Here is a 21,172-nt window from a genome sequence, read left to right as displayed (position 1 = left end):
GAGCATAAGTCGGAACAAGGTGATGTTTATACTCTATGGAAGGACAGTAAGATCAAAAGGGGCCAAGAGAACACTTAACATGACAAGGTCTGTTGTACAAATCAGTACATTGGGAATATCACTGCCAATCACGGGACCTAAGGATACACATCAGCAGAGGCAAAGCGAGTATGACAATATAATGATGCCTGTAAACAGTTACTGTCAATAAGTACATATCTTTTGGCTTTTCTTAACGTATGGTCTTTTATTCTTTCTATCTGAATTACACCATACTTATGGTCTATTTCTATTTATAATTGAATTTTGTGAAGAAATGTAACCAGAAATGGCTAAGATTCTGAATAGAATTATCTCTATTGTTATTGTTGTAGCCCTGAGGAAGTCGCCGGGCAACCTACCCGAGACGAAACACGTGTTGGCTACTGTTCTTATCTTGGTGCTGTTAATGCGAACAAAGAAGACTAAGGGAAATAAAGAAGAAACCTTTTTTGATTCACTGGACTTTGAATTATTCTTGTCACTCTCATTGAGAATTATTGCTTACTGGCTTAACTGCCTTGTTCTTGCTTGGGAACGTCTATTTGGTTTTCTGAGTCAAAGTGAGTCAGATTGAGACTGAGTGTGTCAGAGTGAGTTAGATTGAGTGAGACTGAGTCTGTCTGAGTGAGTTAGAATAAGTCAGATTGAGTGGGACTAAGTGGGAACAAATGTGACTGAGAGAAAATAAGTGAGACTACTGAGTCAGAGTGAGATTGAGTTCATGAGAATGAGTGAGACTGAATGAAAATGAGACTATGTGAGTCAGAATGATGCAAATATGAGTGAGACCAAGTGAGAATGAGTGAATCAGATTAAGATGATGTTATTAAGAGTGAGACTGATTGCATAACACTGAGTGAGAATGAGCGACGTTTGATGACACTGAGTGAGAGGATGAGACTGATTATGTAAGTGAGAATATGTGGGACAAAGTGAACCAGAGTGACTCCAAGTGAGTCAGAGTGAGAATGACTGAGGCTGAATGGGAATGAGTGAGTCAGAATTAGACTGCCTGAGGCTGAGTAAGAATCTGTGAGTCACAGTGAGATTTAGAGAGTCACAGTGAGTGAGAATAAGTGGGACTTGATGAAAACGAGTTAGAATGAGTGAATCAGAATGAGTGAGAATAAGAAGGGTTGAGTGTTCACATGTCCTTCTAGAGGCAGCGTCATGTTTTAAAATTCTACAAAAATGCATCTTGGCAAAAAAATATATATGTTAATGTGTTCACGTGTCCTGCTAGTGGCAGCGTCATGTTTTAAAATTCAACAAAAATGCATCTTGATAAAAAAAAAATGTATATATATATTTATATATGCACTGAAAAAAACAAAGGTTACAGGGACGTTATAGTTAGGCTGACATTTTACTTGTAAAAAATAAGAGAAATTTAGCAGTTGTATTTAGCTGAGCTAACTATACCTAGCGCTGCCGCAATGCACTGCTAATGACCTCACATATTACATCACTCATGACATGGCCAGTGACATCACTTATGACATCTCTGATGACATCTCAAATGGCATCACTGATGACATCACTGATGACATCATCCAGGGACTGTGAGTGTTTTTAAAATGTTTAATAGTGTTAAATATATTTACCAAGGTGTATTGATGAATCAGTGGGTGTATGAGTGCCTGTATGAATGGTACACTGGGTCCGTGACTGACTGTATAACTCAGTAATTAGGTGTGTCAGTGAATGTACAGGTAAGTGACTAGGTTGTGCGAATGTCTGTTTCAGTGTATCAGTTGGTGTCTGGGTGGCTGTATGGGTTGGTGAGTGGGTATGTGAGTGGCTGTATGGGTGATTGATTAGTTGTGTGGGTGGGTGAGGGTGTGTGTGACTGCCTACATGGATGAGTGAGTTGGTGAGTCAGTGGTTGTATGGGTTTGTGAGTGCGGCTGTGAGGGGTTATATGGGTGACTGAGTGTGTGTATGGCTGTGTCAGTGAGTGAATGGATATGTCAGTGGTATACAGGTGAGTAACTGCATATGTGGAAGGCAATATAGGTGAGTGTTGCCATATATGAGTGACTATATGTGTGAGTGAGTGATTGTGAGAGTGGCTGTATAGGCAAGTGTGTGCTTGTGTCACTGACAGTACAGGTGAGTGTGATTGACTCTATTGGTGAGTGAGTAGGTGTGTGAGTGGCTCTGTGGGTGACTGACAGTGTGTGACTGGCTGCCTGGGTGTATGAGTGGATATATCAGTGGTTGTATTAATGAGTGAGGTGGTGTATGAGTGGCTGTATCAGTGACTGAGTGGATGTGTGTGTGCACCTATGAATCAGTGAATGGGTGTGTAAGTACTGGAATGGGTGTTTCAATGGCTTTGAGAATGGTAGTGTGGAAGTGGGAGTGTGTGTATGAAAGGTTATATTGGGGTGTAAGTGGGGACGTCAGAGATTCTGTGGACGATAGAATCAATGATGTAATTTGAGATGTCATCAGTGATGTCGCAGATCATGTCATGAGTGACATAATATGTGAGGTCAAAAGCAGTGCATTACAGGGGCACAAGTTATAATTAGGTCAGCAAACTATAACTGTGGAATTTCTCTGATTTTGTACGAGTGAAATGTCAGCCTAACTATATCGTCCATGTAACATTAGGTTTCTTCAGTGAATTTCTAAGTTTAAAAAAAATTCTATTTCCTAACTATAATGTCCCTGTAACGTTTGGCTTTTTCAGTGAATTTCTAAGGTGTTTTTTTTTTTTTTTTTTTTTTTTTTATAAAAGATTTTATTGTGCACAAAAGGGTTACAAACACGGGCCTACAACCACCAGGGCCGGCCGCTAGTAGTCGAAGTGTTCCAGCATATCAGAAAACAATGACTGGCCCACAGGGGCTCCGCACTATCACAGTAGATCAGACTGCACATAAGGGAAATCAGAATACACACTTTTAGTATAAATAACAACAAAAAAGAAAAATACAAAAATACAACAAACAAGGCGAAACGACTTATGAAGGGCGGCGAACACCAGCCGGGGGAGTCAACACCCAACCACCCGAGGGCGGTCAATAAAAGAAGACCTGAGAGGGAGGGGGGGGCCACGAGAGAACCAAATCTGTACTCCAAAGTACGAGATACACAAGGAACCCTCAAGGATCAGGGGGACGAGGCAACCCCGGACGTATCCACCAAAGGGGGAGCACAGATAGACCCACGATACGCGTTCCACTGCCCCCAAATTCTACCCCAAGCCCCCGGTTTACCACGAGCCACATACACCGTTTTCTCCCTGAACATGCACCAGTCCATGTTCTCCTTCCAGACGGATACGGTGGGAGGCCGCTGGGAACCCCAAAGCTGTGCAATATCTCTCTTTGCAATCATGTTCCCCAAGGCCGCCCACCGAGCCTGAGCCGCGTTGCAGTCATTGGGCTCCCATACATTCAGCACACAACGACGCACCTCCGGCAGCAGAGCGACCCCGGTGACTCGTCTCATAATATCATGCACCCGGCGCCAGTATTCCGCCACCTCGCGGCATTCCCATAGGATATGGAGAAAGGTAGCACTGAGCCCGCAGCCACGCTTACAGAGTCCATCGTCTGAAAACCCCATCGAGACCAGGCGGGGGCCCGTCACATATACACGATGGAGAATCTTAAGCTGGACCAGGCGGAGACGGGCCGGGATGGCCACCTCCTTAGGGGATGACAGTGCAGTCTGCCAGTCCTCATCGTCCAGCTCCACCCCATCTCCCGTCCATGCCTCCTGAAGACGCACCAAGAGGTCAGCCCGATTGTTTATCAGTTTTTTGTAAATCAGGGAGATAGTACTGTCGGGGACGTGACCATCGAGTATGCGGTCCTCGAGAGGCGAAGAAGAAGGGACCGTGGTCCCCTCCCCAAAGACCGAAAGCAGGGCGTGCCGAACCTGTGCATAACGGAAGAACTCTCTGCCACTAAGCTCATACTCGCGCTGAAGCGCCGCGAAGGATTTAACCGCACCTTTAACCCACAGGTCCCCCACTCTGCTGATGCCGATCGTATCCCAGCGCTCGAAGCCTTTCGTTGTCCAGAGGCTTCCCAAGCGGTCTGAGTCGAATAGAGGAGTGGCGCACGTTAAACGCTCACTCCAGCCCATCGCTACGTTAGCCGCCTTCCATACACGGACCGCAATCCTGGTAGGGCCCGTAAGGGCCCTACCAGCAGACCGCGAGTAAAGCGCTCTGTTATAGTTACCGCCGGGGAGCAGGAACTTATCCATCTCATATGCCGTGTTCGAACCAGGAGCGTACGTAGCATGATTAATGGCAGACAGCTGGGAGGCCCAATAGTACCTTCTAATATCAGGAAGCGCGATGCCCCCGTCATACCAGGAAAGAGTCAGCTTGGCCAAAGCGATAGGCGATCGCCCGTCCCAAACCAGTCTCCTCTGCAAACTCTCCACCTCCCTAAAGTAGGCCGCAGGAATGACATCAAAGGAGTTCTGGAGTGCATAAAGGAATCTGGGAAGGGACATCATTTTAAACAGCGCCGCGCGACCAAGCGGAGACAAGGGCAGCTTACACCACCGAGCCGTATCTGCCCTCAAACGCCGGAGTGGAGACAGGAGATTCTGCTCGTAGCGGACCGCCGGATACAACGAAACGTACACCCCCAGGTATTTAAATTCTAAGGTGTTTTTAATGCTAATTCCTAACTATAACATCCCTTTTATCTTTGGTTTTTTTGTGAATTTCCAAGGTTTTTAAAAATTCTATTTCTTAATTGTAACGTTCATTTTTCTAAAGTGAGCCTCTAAGATTTTTTTATTTTCTTTCTATAATTGGATAGTGTATGTTATATTTATATTATATACCACTCATGATTTTGATTTTGTATGTGTTTATCAGAAAGTACATCAATAACTGGATTTATTTTTAAGAACTTTTTGAGTCAGCACAGCATTGTTGCATTTGCTGTGGAGAATCCGTGATCAGCAAAGGTATTTCACATACTGAAAAATACACTTAAAGACCTCTGGTTAAATAAAGTTTAGGTCTAAATATTTAGTAAGATATTGTTTTAACTTTTCTTTCTGTGACCAATTTAGGAGAAAACCACATTTACACAAAAAAATGATATTTGCGACTACTGACGTTGTCGCGGTGATGTCAGTAGTTGCGAAGAGCATGTGGTTTGTACAAAGTGTAAAACATATATCTATAGACACATTCTACAGTATATTTAACAGTTGAGCTTTATTAGTGTACTTTTGAAACTCATATTATTGTAGTGAGTTTCCAGAAAACTCGTCTTCAAAGATAATTTTCCGTTTTCGCAGTGACGCAGGGTGTCGCGATATCGGTAGCCGCAGTCACCGCGGATATGTCGCAAAATGACAAAACAAATGCAGATATTCAATAGCCACCACCCCATCCAAAACATATAACTGCAAAATTGAGTCTTACCAACAGACTAAAAACATTACTATCTAAATGACTATATAATAGCATGTAGAACTGCCTCAATATCTCTATAACACAGCGTATGATTTTGTCAGTGTAATCTATGACTGCATGCATCACTGTATCACTAAATCTCTCATGCACTGTATAAGTATTTGAGGGGCTCTATGAGACGATGCATCAGTCTATCAATACTTCTGTAATGAAATGCGTGACTGCCTCAGTACATCTATGAGTGGGTGCTTCAGTGTCACAATGAGTCTGTGATTGGGTGTATAATTCTCTCAATCAATCTGTGAGTAGGTGCATGAGTGCCTTTGTGCATTTTTAAGTAAGTATGTGACTGTCTGACTGGATCTGTGAGTGGATACATAAGTGTCTAAGTGGGTGTCTGAATGGGTGAGTGAGTGGGTGCATGTGTGTCTGATTGGATCTGTGAGTGAGAGCATGAGTCTCTCAGGGGGTCTATGACTGGCATGAGTGTTTGAGTGGTTCTGTCAGTGGGCGTGTGATCCTGTGAGTGTGACTGTGCTTGAGTACATGAGTCTCTGAGTATATAACTAACTGGGTGTATAAGTCCCTGAGTGGGTATATGAGTGGCTGTGTGAGTGACTGTATGGGTGTGTGAGTATCTGAGTGGGTCTGTGAGTAGATTCCTGTACCTTGACTGGGTGAGTAAGTGGGTGTGTGTATATCTGAGTGAGTTTCTGAGTGGGTGTGTGAATTTCTGAGTTGATCTGTGAGTGGGTGTATGAGTGCCTCAATGTGTCTGTGAGTGAAAGCATAAGCCTCTGAGTGTGTGAGTGAATGGGTACATGCACGAGTGTCTGAGTGGATCTGTGAATGAGAGGGCGAGTGTCTGGGTTGGTCTGTGAGTGGGCGAGTGTCTGAGTGGGTATGTGAGTGACTGACTGAGTCCATAAGTCTCTGAGACAGTCCATCACTGGGTGTAGGAGTGACTGTATGGGTGTGTGAGTAGATGTATGAGTGTCTCAGTGGATCTGTGAGTGTGTATATGAGTGTCTCAGTGGGTCTGTGAGAACATGCAAGAATGTGTGAGTGGGTCTGTAAGTAGGTATGTGAGACTCTGAGTGGGTCTCGGAATAAGTCTGTAAGTGGGTGCATAAGTACCTGAATGGGTATGTGAGTGAGTGTATGAGCATCTGAGTTGGTATGTGACTGGATATATAAGTGTGAGTAGATATGTGAATGTGTGTATAAGTGTCTGAGTGAGTTTGTGAGCGTGCACATGAGTGTATGACAGTGACTGGAGAGTGTGTACAAATATATTTCGTTATATTTTCACTAATGTTCGCAATGACTTTGCGATATTTGTGATGTCCTCTGAATGGTACATGGGGGCTGCACTGGTGATCGGGGCACCTCTACAAATGTTGTACGCGATATAAAAAAATCTATCTTGGACACATAACTTGTGTCACTAACACACCCATTTGTCAAACATGGGGTCAGAGTATTTCCACCCTGACCCCTTATGTTAGCTTTCACACACATTTTTAGCCCTGGGAACCCTTCCTGGACGACAAAATGGCAGCCGCAACTTTCTGTTCAGGTTGTGTCCAGCCAATCACAGCATTCCTGTTGGAGCATGCATCCACGATTAATCGGTACATCCAGCCAATCACAGCATTCCCCAAGGCGCACTCATCCACGATTAATCATGAAACCATCGCGAAGCATCCACGACCAGAGATATATCTATAATTTTATGCTTAAATTGCTCCAAAACTACTGGATGGATCTGCGCCAAATAACAAAAAGCAAAATCTGCGTAACAACATCTACCTTTCTGCCAAATTTGGTGTAATTACATACAGTGGTTTGGGCTCTGGGTTTGACAATGTGTTCCTATTGAAATTAACATTGCAAACACACCCTTTTTTCACACCCCTATGTCTCGGTCTCTACTGCACGGATCACCCCCAAACTTTCCATGACAAACAGAACCTACTTTTACACTTATTTTGGAAAATTTCATAAAGATTGGTCAAACAATGGAAAAGTTATAGCAAAGTCAAAATGCTTTTCCTATGGAAACTAGAGCTTACTGGCGACTGGCAGTAGGTAATATATATATATATATATATATTCACTGAAAAAAACAAAGGTTCCAGGGACAGTATAGATAGGCTCAGATTTCTCTCATACAAAACCAGTGAAATTCTGCAAGTTATGGTTAGTGATCTAACTATAGCTCGCAGCCCCGCAATGCACTGTTTATGATCACACATATTACATCACTCATGATATGGTCGGTGACATCACTGATGACCTTTCAAATGACATCACTGATGACATCATACTTTGACTGTGATTCTTGTTTAAAGAGTTTTAGTCTTGAAAGTGTAGCCAGAAACACACCTTTCCTGTTGCTGGGTTGTTTGTTGTGGAGTCTCTCTTTGCCGCAGCTCTTCTCTAAGTCTGATTGGGACCGGTGGAACGACTGGAGAAGAACCCGGATTTACTGGTGGCACTACAACTCACAGTGTCCTAAAAGCAAGATGCCGATGTGGGATGCATGTATGGGACCCGCCCATGCCATGCCCGGGCAAAGCCCAGGCCAGGGCCGGGCCCGTCCACATCCGGAGGAGTCAAGAGCAGGCTGGCCTGGGCCCCCACTCTAACTTCAGTGCAACTGACAGGTACTGTTTTAATCTGTTGAAAGTATGTTGAAAAGAAGGGCCTTGGGGTATAAGAACACAGGAGGGGTAAGCTCGACCCTGGACTCATTCTTGATTAGAGCGGCAAGTGTTCTTACACACGAAATAGAGCTAACTGAAAGGCGCCTATCAATGGAGCCACATCTTTTTCCTCTGGGGGTAACTCTTGACAGATCCAACGAAGCCCTATCGGCCACGCAATCATCTTCAATATCGGATCTTTCACCAGGCCAACACGGGTCTATCCTCTCAATTTCACCTACGCAAGCCATACCAAGGAGGGAGGCAGAACTCTGTCCCATAAATATGCCCCAAAAGGTACTCACTCGTAAACCACCGGCTAAGCATACTAGAACAGGGGGTACTACAAACACGAAGCAAAAACTATCCAAAAATGCTTGTGCTACTAGACCTAAAGACCCCGAAACTAGGGCGACAAAAACAAATATTATAACAGCAGCCCCTATAGAGGATAGTCCATCATTACCCCAAGTACCCCCAGAAGACCCCTTCTGGACTGAAGTAACCAAAAGGCTGACAGCTATAATGGATCCCATTCTAACTAAATTGTCTCAAATTGAAAATAGGCTGGCTGACCTAGAGTCACAGAATTGCCTACTAATATCTCGAGCCCCCCTTAAAGAGATCCCATTCAGGAAATTTCCTAGAGGCAGTAATTTAACTCAACTGAATAAAGGGTTGGAACCATCCGTAACTAACGCCAACTCTACCAGCTGTTAATATCTTGGCCCCACCTCTGCCACAACCAGGAATTCCCAATCCAGTTATAACATGGGACACTCAAAATCTTCAAGAGAAGAGTGAAAGGGATTTATTGCGGCAGGCACCAACACCCCAAGAGGATTTAGGAGGGCCTAAAGAAGTAATATGTTCTTCTGAGACTAATACAATAGCACCAGGCAACCAATTATATCAATCTCTCGATCTCCCACCAGCAGCAGCTCCACTGGTATTGGTCTTGGTGAACGTATCCCCCCTTCGAGAAAATCAGAGTGAATCCACAAGACAGTTAATGGACAAATGTCTTCACTGTCTAACAGCCAATCCCAATGGTTCGCAAATGAGGAGTTATCAACTGTCTACCAAAAATCATCATGGCCAGGAGAGTGGACTGGGAGGGCTGTACAAGAAAAACTTTCACTGGTGACTGTGTGGTTATTAGTTTTAATATTCCTTCTCTTTTAGATAACCTTCACAGATTTTCCCCAAGAACTTTGCAGATTATCCCTCTACCACTGGATAATTTTTATAACCAGAGTGTTAAGCCATATACGGATCATAGGAACAGCAGAACTCCAGTACTTGTAGGCTCAAAAGATAACGAAGGCTCAAATAATAGCTTAGGGTTAAGGCTCCAGAACAGATTCACACCTCTCTCAGATTTGGAGGCGTCCACCAGCACCATCTGGGAAAAAATCTACTTTGGCTTTCCCGGTGTTAAACCTACAGGCAAATCCACCAACCTCAGTAGTTATAGAGAGACCTAGTTCAGTAGCAATTCCTAATGCAAGTATTCAGGAGAGTGATACGAGTATCGCACCACTGTAGAGGAAAGTAGGCACACCATGGCATCCTGGAATATAGCCAGAATAGCCTCTAAGATAAGACAGTACGATTGGCAAACCCTATGGCAATCATTGGAGATCATATTCTTTCAGGAGACTTGGGCCAGAGACCCACTCTTTTTCCCCGGGTTTTGTAGTTTTCATACCCCAGCAATTCCATTGGCATCTGGGAGGGCGAAGGGGGGCTATTAACCCTAATTGCGAACACTACACCCTACCAACTCAGGCAAGTTGGCTCTACCAATAGCCACTTTCAACTTTTCCAAATTGTTAATGGAAAAGAGGACACCTGGTTAATTATTAATTATTATAATAATGAGTTTGAGAGTAACATGAAGGTACTCATAGACACATTAGTAATTGAGTTAGAGACATTTTTTACTGCCAAAATCAGGGGTCGTGTAAACCTTATATGAGTGGGGGATTTTAACATCCATTTATGTAAATACATTGGGTCTATGGTATGTGGACTAGAAGACCCATAAGGTAACCCTCTAGGTCATTTCATACATAATAGTATGGCGAATCTTTAAACAGATTTCTATATAAGTGGGATATGGCCATAATAAATAAAGTAAAGGAAGGAGAGTTAGGGTGCACTTTCAGAAGGGGAAACCAAGAGTCCTTAATAGATTTTGTCTTAGCATCGGCTTCGTCAAAAGGAACAGTGGTTCATAAGGGTACTCAATGTTCATGCTACAGTGACCACGCCATCCTATATATCCAACTAAGCAAGTAAAAGGCCATCACCAGATAATGGAGGATATGTCCCTGACTAGGGAAAATAGATGCCAATTGAAATAGTCACAGGCCCAAAAGTTAAATTTGGTCCCCGAAACTCTAGCACAAACCAAAAATGAAATCATATTATGTCTGGAAGAAAACCCTTCACCCACATTTTTTGGTAACTCAGTTTACGGCCCTCCTAATGAAATTAAAAGAAGCACTCACTCGTACAAAGGCACCATCCAATATCCCAACCATTCACTGGTTTTATTCAGCATGCTCTCAAGCAAAAAAAAGCCCTCATAAATGCCTTATAAATATTCCCCAGAGACTCTAAAAAGATACGAGCACTGCGTATTGATTATAAACAAGCACGATTGAAACGAGAGAAAGATTTAAGGGAACAGGCGTGGGAGGACCTTGAACTCGCAGCCATTTCAGGTAGTAGTAGGGATTTTTGGAAAATTGTGAATGCTCCCTTTTTCAAAGATCCCAAAGATCCCTCCCTAGATACACATAGATGAAGATGAATGGGTGGGACACTTTGAGAACATTTTCCTTCCCACGTCCACCTTAATCTCTTCAACACTCGGTTCAATGACTGCATCTCAGGGTGGGCTAATTGTCTCTATAGAAGAGGTCAGAAAGGGGCTTGAATCATGTGCCCCGGAAAAGGCACTAGGGACCGATGGCATACCACTTGATCTCTTCCAGGAGAATTATGATATGTGGGTCCCTTTACTAACTAATGTTTTTAATTCCATCCAGATAGAGGGCCCACCTCTATCCTGGAATTATATTGTATATTGGCATAATAGTGCCAATATACAAGAAGGGTGACAGGGGGTCACCAATGAATTACCACCCAATTTCTCTCCTTGACACCACTGCCAAGCTTATGGGACGGCTCTTGTTAGCTAGACTGGAGGACTGGGCTGAAAATAATGGCATTTTCATGAAAGCCCAATACAGTTTCCGGAAGGGCATGGGGACAGTGGATCAATGCCTAAACCTTTCTCTATCCACAGGAAAATACACCAAGGCAAAAGCGGGAAAATCTATATGGCCTTTGTAGATTTGACCGCAGCCTTTGATTGCGTTTCGCACCAGAGGCTTTGGTCTATGATGGAGGGGATGGGCATTGATCCACTGATAATAAGATTTATTCGTCAGATGTATGCCAATGCTACCGCTTACGTACGGTATGGCAGGAACGGGGTGTGTACACGCTCCTTTAAGATAGAAAAGGGAATGAGACAATGGTGCATACTCGTCCCTTTCTTTTTCTATCTATACAAACAGGGTAGAAGGCCGCCCTCTCTGCTACACCACGGGATGTGCCTACATTTGATCATAGCCCCTTCCCATATTGGCATATGCTGATGATGCGGTAGTAATGGCCAGAACGGGGATAGCTTTGCAATCCCTAATTACAGCTTTCGCAACATTTATGGCCTCCCTAGATTTAAAAGTAAATGAATCAAAGTCCTTTATAATAGTTGCAGGAGCAGCTAGAGGGGAGAAACACCCCACCTTTAATTTGACATCAAAGAAGATCGAGGTGGTTAACTGCTTTTCATACCTAGGAGTCCTTTTCGATAAAAATCACTCTTGGTCTAACTTGGTGGCAGCAAGAGCCCAGAGTATGGAAAGGAGTCTCCAAGGCATAACAAGTTTTGCGAAGAAGTTAGGGGCAAGTCCCCTGGACTCGGTCAAAAAGATCTACTCCGCAAAAACCAAGGCTGCTACAACATAAGGGGTGGAAGTCTGGGGGATGGCAAATGTTGAACATCTTCAACAAATGGAAGACACCTTTTTCAAAAACTGGGTATCCCTACCCCAATATGCCTCCAACCATATTTAACATTTGGAACTGGGTTTGCCATACCTGAGCGACTGCATTTGACTGGCCCCACTCTTATTGTGGATTTCGATCTAGCGGAGGTCTATTGTAGATCTGACTCCGCATATTATCAATGACTCCTGTAAACTGTAACATTATAAGAAGATTGGGTGGCTAAACTATGTGGAGACACAGTTGATTGCATTAGGGCTAGGCAAATTATTTCAGGACCCTGAAACCTGTAGAAAGATTACGAAGAAAAGCTTAACTGAGCAATTCTTGCAGAGAACAAAGGGCGCCCAAAAGGAAAAAAAAATGCACTAAAAAATCCTCTATTGCCTATGATTTAGTTCCACCCAGATTGGAGGAATGTTTTTATTGCCTCACGTGTGTTAATAATTCCCAGCATAGATTCATCCTTTTACATTTCCAAATGAATTTGATCCCTCTAATGTTAGGGTACCCGGAAAAAACATAAACATTGTCAGATTTGCCACCCTGCCCAGGCAATAATTTTTCCCCTCAGTCATACCTTCATTTAACATTATTCTCCAAGTTTTATACTGCAGAAAGGAAACAATTAATTCTTCCAAGTTTGAGGTACCACAAATTCAAACAATGCAGGGTGGCCATGTATTTTTTAAAGACACTCCGGGACCCATTTGTATATTTTTCTCTAGCTTCTATTTTATGGGCATGCATTAGAAGGAGGAAGACTGGGGGTCGTAGTCTAGCAAGTATAAATAAAGTTGGAAGCGGTTTATCTCAATAACAGGGGCTTTACTTGCTAGAAAGAGATTCATATTATTTTAACCATCTATAGTATTTTAACTTTTCAATTGGGTTTTATAAAATGGCCTATTATGAACTTGATAAACTTTGACTGATTGGACTCAAATTGTTAACTTTGTATATATGGTCATATTATATGTTTTGTAATTTTAGAATGAATTTGACTTGTGTAATCAAGCTCGAATAAAGTTTTATTTGATTTGATTTGAGTGTTAAATATATATATATATATAAAGGTGTATTGGTGAATCAGTGGGTGTATGAGTGCTGTATGGATGATTCAGGGTGCGTGTATGGGGGAGTGACTGGATGTGTGAATGTCTGTATCAGTCTGACCGTTGGTATCTAAGTGGTTGTATGGGTGTGTGAATGGGTATGTAAGTGGCTGTATGGGTGACTGATTGGTTGTCTGAGTACCTGTATGGGTGTCTGAGTGTTTGTGTGGGTGGGTGAGTGGGTGTGTGACTGCCTGTATGGATGAGTGAGTGGGTGGATGAGTCAGTTGCTGTATGGGTTAGTGAGTATGTGTGAGGGGCTCTATGGGTGAGTGAGTGTGTGCATGGCTGTGTCGGTGAGTGAGTGGATGTGTCAGTGGTATATGGGTGAGTAACCGCATATGTGAAAGGCAGTATAGGTGGGATGTGGAGTACATGAGTGAATGTATGGGTGAGTGAGTGATTGTGAGAGTGGCTGTTGAGGTGAGTGTATGCTTGTATCAGTGACTGTATAGGTGAGTGAGTATGTGCTAGTATCTTTATGAGTAAGCAAGTGAGTGTGTATGTAACTGTATGGGTAGGTAGGTGGCTGTGTGATTGACTCCAAGGGTGAGTGAGTAGGTATGTGAGTAGCTCTATGGGGGTCTGACAGTGTATGAGTGGCTGTATGGGTGAGTTAGTGGATGTGTATGTAGACCTATGAGTCAGTGAAGCATGTGGGTGTGTAAGTACTGGTATGGGTGTATGAATGGGTTCGTAAAAGGTAGTGTGGAAGTTGGAGTTGGTGTATTAAAGGTTATATCAGGATGTGAGTGGGTGCACCAGAGATTCTATGGATGTCATCAGTGATTTCATTTGAGATGTCATCAGTGATGTCACTGACCATGTCATGAATGATGTAATGTGAGGTCACAAACAGTGCACTGAGGGGGCATGAGTTATACTTAGCTTACTAACTATAACTCCAGAATTTCACTGGTTTTGTACGAGTGAAATCTGTGCCTAACTATATCGTCCCTGTAACCTTTGGCTTTTTCAGTGAATTTCTAAGGTTTTTTTAAATGCTAATTCCTAACTCTAAGGTCCCTGTAACCTTTGTTTTTTTTTGGCCAATTGCTAAGGTTTTTCACGTAGTAGTCACGTTTGCAGAATGGTGGAGAAAAGGGGTAGGCCTGCTACCAGCTCTCAGGAATCCTGCTTTGTAAGACTTAGAGGAGGTACCAGGAGTGCTCCTTGGCCCCCAATATCCCTCAGGAGTAAAGTGGACTAAATCCCCAAACCAGTAGTGCACCAGGAGGTGTGTTTGCAGAGTGGTGGAGAAAGGGCGCGTGGCCTCTGACAACCTCTTTGCAATCCAAGGCTCTTCAATCAGGCATTAGCGCCATCTTGGGTGAGGGAATTAGAGGTTACTCGCCCCTTTCTCAGCGCCATTTTGGAGTGCGCTCTAGTGTCGGGCTGACTGCACTTGCCTGCCTATTTAGGATGGGCAATGCAAGCGCGCAGCGCGCGTGCAGCGGGCGCGCCGATGGCTTATCAGAGGCGCGCCAGAGGTAAGCCCGTCTGCGCTTCGGACGTGCTTAGCGCCAGCCATGCTGTCTGTCCAGACAGGGAACAAGGTTTGACGACATACTCCTGGGATCAGCTGCTTAATATTGGTAAGAAGGAGGTTAGAGGACATCATCATTCATTACATGCCACGTGCCATGATAATAAGTCACTAAAATGCGGACTGATTACTAGCAGATCGCTAGTTAAACACCATCTGGAGGTGTCTCTCATGATAGAAGACATGGATCTGGATGTCCTATTTTTAACAGAGACCTGGACTAGTGCCGACTCTGCGGTAGAAATGAGATTCGCCTGCCCTGAAGGTTATAAAATCTTTCACAAACCGAGGGATGCAGGTAGAGGAGGAGGGGTGGGAGTGATTTTTAAGGAGAAGTGGAACTTCGCACCATTAAAGATAGATGATGTCTCAGGGATTGAACTCCTGGGTTTCTCGCTACAGGAGACTAAAAGCAGACTACTCACAGGAATGGTCTGTTATAGACCCCCAGGACAAGACACCCAATACCAAGCACTTCTTGACACTATTACCAACATGACCTTAACCCATTCCAGAATGATTCTATTGGGAGACTTTAATTTATGGGATAACGGGAGTTTAGTCAGTCACCTGAGAGACTTGAGGCACACATGTGCGAATCTTAATCTACAACAACTGGTACAACAACCGACTCATCGGGGGGGCATGCTTTAGATCTCCTCTTTGCCAATCAGACTGAGACTGAAGTGTTAAATATATTGCCACAAAGTTGGACTGATCACTATTTAATCCATTTTTACATTAAGATACTCAGAATAGAGGATAATAACAATCGCTCAGCGACATACCGGAAAGGAAGAGAGTGGGCCAAATTAGGAAAAAATAGGGTCCATCCGATCTTTCCAAATGTAAATCTCTTTGCCTCGTCCATCACTGTTGAGGAAAATTATCAAACATATTGCAGCCACATAGCTGACACTCTGGATATGTTAATCCCGGTAAAAAGACTTAAAAATAGGAACAAAACTTCAGCTCCCTGGTATAATGAAGAATTGAAACTACTACGAGGGTCATGCAAGAAAGCTGAGAGGAAATGGAGAAATAACTATTTAGAGCTAGACAAGAAAGAACTGAAATTAGCACAGGCTAAATATAAGGAGTCCATCTTAAAATCTAAAGCAGTTTATGCCAATTTCATTATACAAATGCCTAATAGCACCAAAGCTCTTTTTAATATCTTCAGGGACCTCTCTAGCCCGGCTTGCACGAGCAATAAGGTAGTTGCATCGCAGAAACTCTGTGATGAGATTGCCTCTCACTTTGAAGATAAAATTACCAAGATTGTTGGAGATCTTTGTCCTAACAATATTGGCAATCAGGATAATCTTGTCCAGAAGCAGGATGAGGAATCCCAGATGAATATCTCCCTGGAAGGTTTTCAAGCCTTCACTGATGACTCTTTTAACATCCTGGCTCACATTGTGTCCTCGGGCTCTCCTCTCGACCCCCTTCCGCACAGAATCTGGAAAACATCTGGTCAGGATACTTTTCCCTGGCTGCAAAAGATTTGCAATCAATCCTTGGAAGAAGGAATAGTTCCGGAGGTGTGGAAACAGGCAGTAGTGACACCCCTGCTTAAGAAACCCTCATTGGACCCCACGATTCCAGCAAATTTTAGACCTATATCCCTTCTGCCATATCCAATTAAAATCTTGGAAAAAGCAGTAAGTAAGACTCTATCAGGCTATCTGGAGGATAATTATTTGCTGGATAGGGACCAATTTGGGTTTCGTCCAGGACACGGCACCGAGACTGCTCTGGCAACCGTGTTGGACAACTTACGAATGCGAGCCGACAATGGGAATGCTACCATTCTAGTGTTACTCGATATGTCGGCCGCATTTGACACGGTGAGTCATACAGTTCTGGTGGAGAGACTGGAGAAGATAGGGGTGAAAGGACGGGCCCTACAGTGGTTACAGTCCTATCTGTTAGGATGACAACAGGTGGTGACTGTGGCACCGTTCACTTCCAGCAAATCGCCAGTACGCCATGGGGTACCACAGGGCTCTGCGATCAGCCCTATTCTTTTTAGTATCTATCTGCGGCCCCTGTTCCCCATTATTAAATCATTCGGAATCGACCTGGTCAACTACGCTGACGATACCCAACTGGTGTTTTCCTTGGAAGGGAAATATGCAGTATCCATGGATACGTTCCAGGAGTGTATGCGTCAGACTGCTGGTTGGCTCAGGAAAAATTCTCTACAATTTAATGGCGGGAAAACAGTGCTGCTAGGATGTCCCAGCACATACCACTGGAGATTAGGCTCACTCCCGAGGAGGAACCTCTGACTCCAGTTAACACAGTGCGCAATTTGGGGATTTTGCTAGACGGCAATCTCCAAATGGAGTCGCAGATCAACAAGACTGTTAGCATGTGCTTTGCTTTGATGCGCATGTTACGGCAGATTCTTCCATTACTACAAAGGACTCACGCTCTCTTGTAGTGAGGAACATAGTGCTCAGTAGGTTGGACTACTGCAACTCCCTCTGTTTGGGAGCACCACAATACATCTTCCATGGGCTGCAGAGAGTCCAGTCCATGGCAGCAAAGCTGGCGCTAAATAGGCAACGCAGGTCTTCTACTACTCTGGCCTTGAGAGATCTACATTGGCTGCCTATTAAGGAAAGGGTCTGCTTTAAATCGCTCTGTATGGTATACAGAGCGGTACACGACTCGGGCCCAGTTCCACTGCAGGAAAAGTTAACTTGGTATAATCCTATGAGGCAACTCCGCTCCTCCAGCGCAAATATGATGATGACAACCAGAGTTAAGCGCTCCAGATGGGGGGGAGGGCTTTCAGTGTGGCAGCCGCATATTTTTGGAATGAGCTGCCCCAGAGCATCAGACAAGCCAACTCCCTGATCGAGTTTAGAAAGAGTCTGAAAACCTGGCTCTTTCCTAAGGATTGATCCCCATTTTCCAACCACTCCGGTCTGCCCATGTGACGGTCATACTCTAGTCTAAGCGCCAGGATACCCATAGGGTGGCAGCATGCGCTATATAAGAACTTATTACAATTACAATTACAATCCCGTTGTGTGGGGGTAACAGGAGGGGAAGTTGGCCCCCTAATTCGTCCTTGGGGGACAACGAGCCCTCCTGTTACCTCCAGTAAGTCACGCACACCCCGATTTCTGAGAGGTTGTTGAAGGCCATTTCCCCATTTCTCCACCACTCTGCAAATGTACCTCCTGGAACAATACTGGTTGGGGGAAGAAATCCAGTTTAGTACTGAGGCCTTCAGGAAGCAAGGTGACTTCATCCCCCAACCAGCAGCGCACCAGGAGGTGCATTTGCAGAGTGGTGGAGAAAGGGGACTTGGCCTCCAAACACCTCTCAGCAATGCTGCTGTGTGGCACTTATTTGAGGTAACAAGAGGGCTGGTTGGCCCCCATGGACCCTCTAGCTCCAAGGGGACTTCATCTAACAACCCACAGTGTGCCAGTAACCACATTTGCCGAGTGGTGGAGTAAGAGGGCAGGGCCTCCGGTGAGTTGCAGACTTTTTTTTTAGGTAAGGGGGTCTGCAATGCCTCCCTTCCCTGGGCCAATGTAAGCCCCGGTTACCCCTTCCCCTGAGGCCCAGCCTTTCTTTTTTTCTTTTTTTCTCTTAAAAGGGAAGGGGCTGCACGAACCCCCTCCCAGGCTTATTTTGGCCACAGAGATCTCATCCCCTGGGGCGTGCACCTTTTTTTTTTATAAAAAGGGAGCGTGGCCGCCTGCCAGCATTTTTTTGATCTTGCTTACTGGAAGCAGATTAGTGTTTGATATGGCTTGGCAAGAACAGTGCTCCCGGGGTTGGGCATCCCGAGACCCTGCTGAAGCCGGCCATCAGGGGTGGCGGTCCCTAGGGCCATGTTTGGCTCCAGGAGGGTGGTCGTGCGGCCCCCCTCCTTTCTTTCATGTAGCCCCGGGGAGGTGTTTGTCCCCGGGGTTTCTGCAACTAACCCCATACATTATATAATTTGAGCCCTGGGAAAGTGGCAGTCCCCGGGGCTTCGGGGGCCACTCTGGCCCACCCACATTTGTCTGGTTATTTCCCTAGGGTGGTGATGACCCACAGGGCTGCGAGGGAAAGAAAGTCCTGGGGAGGTGAAGGTCCCCAGGGCACCGGGGGGCACATGGCCCCCACATTTATTGTGAAGAAAGCCCCAGGAAGGTGGCGGTTCCCGGGACTGAGGGATCTGAGCTACCCCCTCCATTATGAGATTTAAAGCCCCAGGAACGTGGTGGTCCCTGGGGCTGTAGAGGGGCCAAATACCACTGCATTTATTTTGAATAAAGCTCTGGGTCAATGGTGGTCCCCAGAGCAAATGGCAGTAGGACATATATATATATATATATATATATATATATATATATTACCTACTGGCGGTCGCCAGTAGGTAGTTATAGTTAGGACCCCTTTTCCATAGGAAATCCGCAACATTCTATTTTGAATAACTTTGGCGCTGGTCGACGAATCTTCGCGAATTTCTCAAAATAGGTGGGGCGCTACGCTCCGCTCCTACCCTGAAAGTCTCGGGGGGATTCGTCAAGCGGGGGCTGAGATAAAAGGGGGGTCCCAAAACGCGTTTTTCCCATGCATTTTTCCATAGGACCTTTAGACAAGGCTACAGCCCGAACGGCTGAACAGAATTACTAGAAATTTGGCAGAGAGGTAGTCCTCAGGTCAAGGAAGTGCCTTTTGTAGGTTTGGTGTAAATCTGTTCAGTAGATTCTGAGAAAATAGCCTTTAAATCAATATATATATCTGAGCCAGCTTACGGTACGCTTACCGTAAGCTTACCGTACGCGTACGGTGGCGTGCGCGAGCGCGATTCTGATTGGCTGTTACATCTAAGTAAACATTCGAATCGGTCGAAACCAGGAAGCGGCGGCCGCCATTTTCTCTCTCGCACTCTGAGGGGGGGGCTGTAAATAAAGGCAAAAAACATTTAAAGGGGCTGTTTAGAAAGCGCCCATGCACATAGCCATGTTAGTTGAGTCCTCAAAGGCCAAAAACGGTAAATTTTTATTTTTTGAAAATTTCGCCGATTACGCTTACCGTACGCGTACGGTGCGCTTACGCTAAAAATGTTAAAAAAAAAAAAACACTCTCTGTGCATGGCATATTATTGTCATCACTTACAAATTAAATTTAACAGATTACCTATCACAAGGAAGCGCATAATATGTCCTCCATGTGCGCACGGTGCGTAACGTGGGCACGCGGTGCGCGTAGCGCACTGCGTGCCCACCTTGCGTGTATGGCACTAACTGCGGAAAGTGGGTGCGCGAAGCGCACCGCGTGCTCACCGTGCGCGCACGGTGCGCGAAGCGCACCGTGCGCGCACGGAACGAACTGCGTTAAGTGGGCATGCACGCCACGAATGGCGTAAAGTAACTTAGCATTTAAAAAACCGTACAAATTCACTGAAAAAACCATAGGTTTCACACACGTTATAGTTAGGAATTAGCATTTAAAAAACCTTGCAAATTCACTGAAAAAACCATAGGTTTCAGACATGTTATAGTTAGCGGAAATTTTACTGAGAAAAAACCAATGAAATTCCCCCGTTATAGTTAGTGCAGGCAACTATAACTCACGCGACCGCAATCTTCTGCTGATGACATATGTGTCTTTATGAAAAAAAAATATTTCTAATATATGTATAGCTAAAAATTTATGGAAGAAGACATGGGCAAATAAGTGTCTAAATACAGTATTAGCATCAGCAGGGGATTGCGGTCGCGTGAGTTATAGTTGCCTGCACTAACTATAACGGGGGAATTTCATTGGTTTTTTCTCAGTAAAATTTCCGCTAACTATAACATGTCTGAAACCTATGGTTTTTTCAGTGAATATATATATATATATATATATTATCTACTGGCGGTCGCCAGTAGATAGATAGTTAGGACCGAGTTACCATAGGAAATCTGAAAATTCTATTTTGAATAACTTTGGCGCCGATTGACGAATCCTCGCGAAATTTTCATAACTAATGGGGCGCTCCGCTCAGCTCCTACCCTGAAAGTCTCGGGGTGATTCGTCAAGCGGGGGCTGAGAAAAAAGGGGGGTCCCAAAACACGTTTTCCCCATGCATTTTCCCATAGGACCTTTAGTCGAAGGTACAGCCCGAACGGCTGAACAGAATTACTTCAAATTTGGCAAAGAGGTAGTCCTCAGGTCAGGGATGTGCCTTTTGCATATATGGTGTCAATCTGTTCAGTAGTTTCTGAGAAAATTGCAGTTAAAAGTACATAAATATCTATATGCGCGC

The sequence above is a fragment of the Triturus cristatus genome, chromosome 5_1 (assembly GCF_964204655.1).
Source record: "Triturus cristatus chromosome 5_1, aTriCri1.1, whole genome shotgun sequence".
NCBI classification, from domain to species: Eukaryota; Metazoa; Chordata; class Amphibia; order Caudata; family Salamandridae; genus Triturus; species Triturus cristatus.
Note: the sequence above shows the minus strand (reverse complement) of the source record.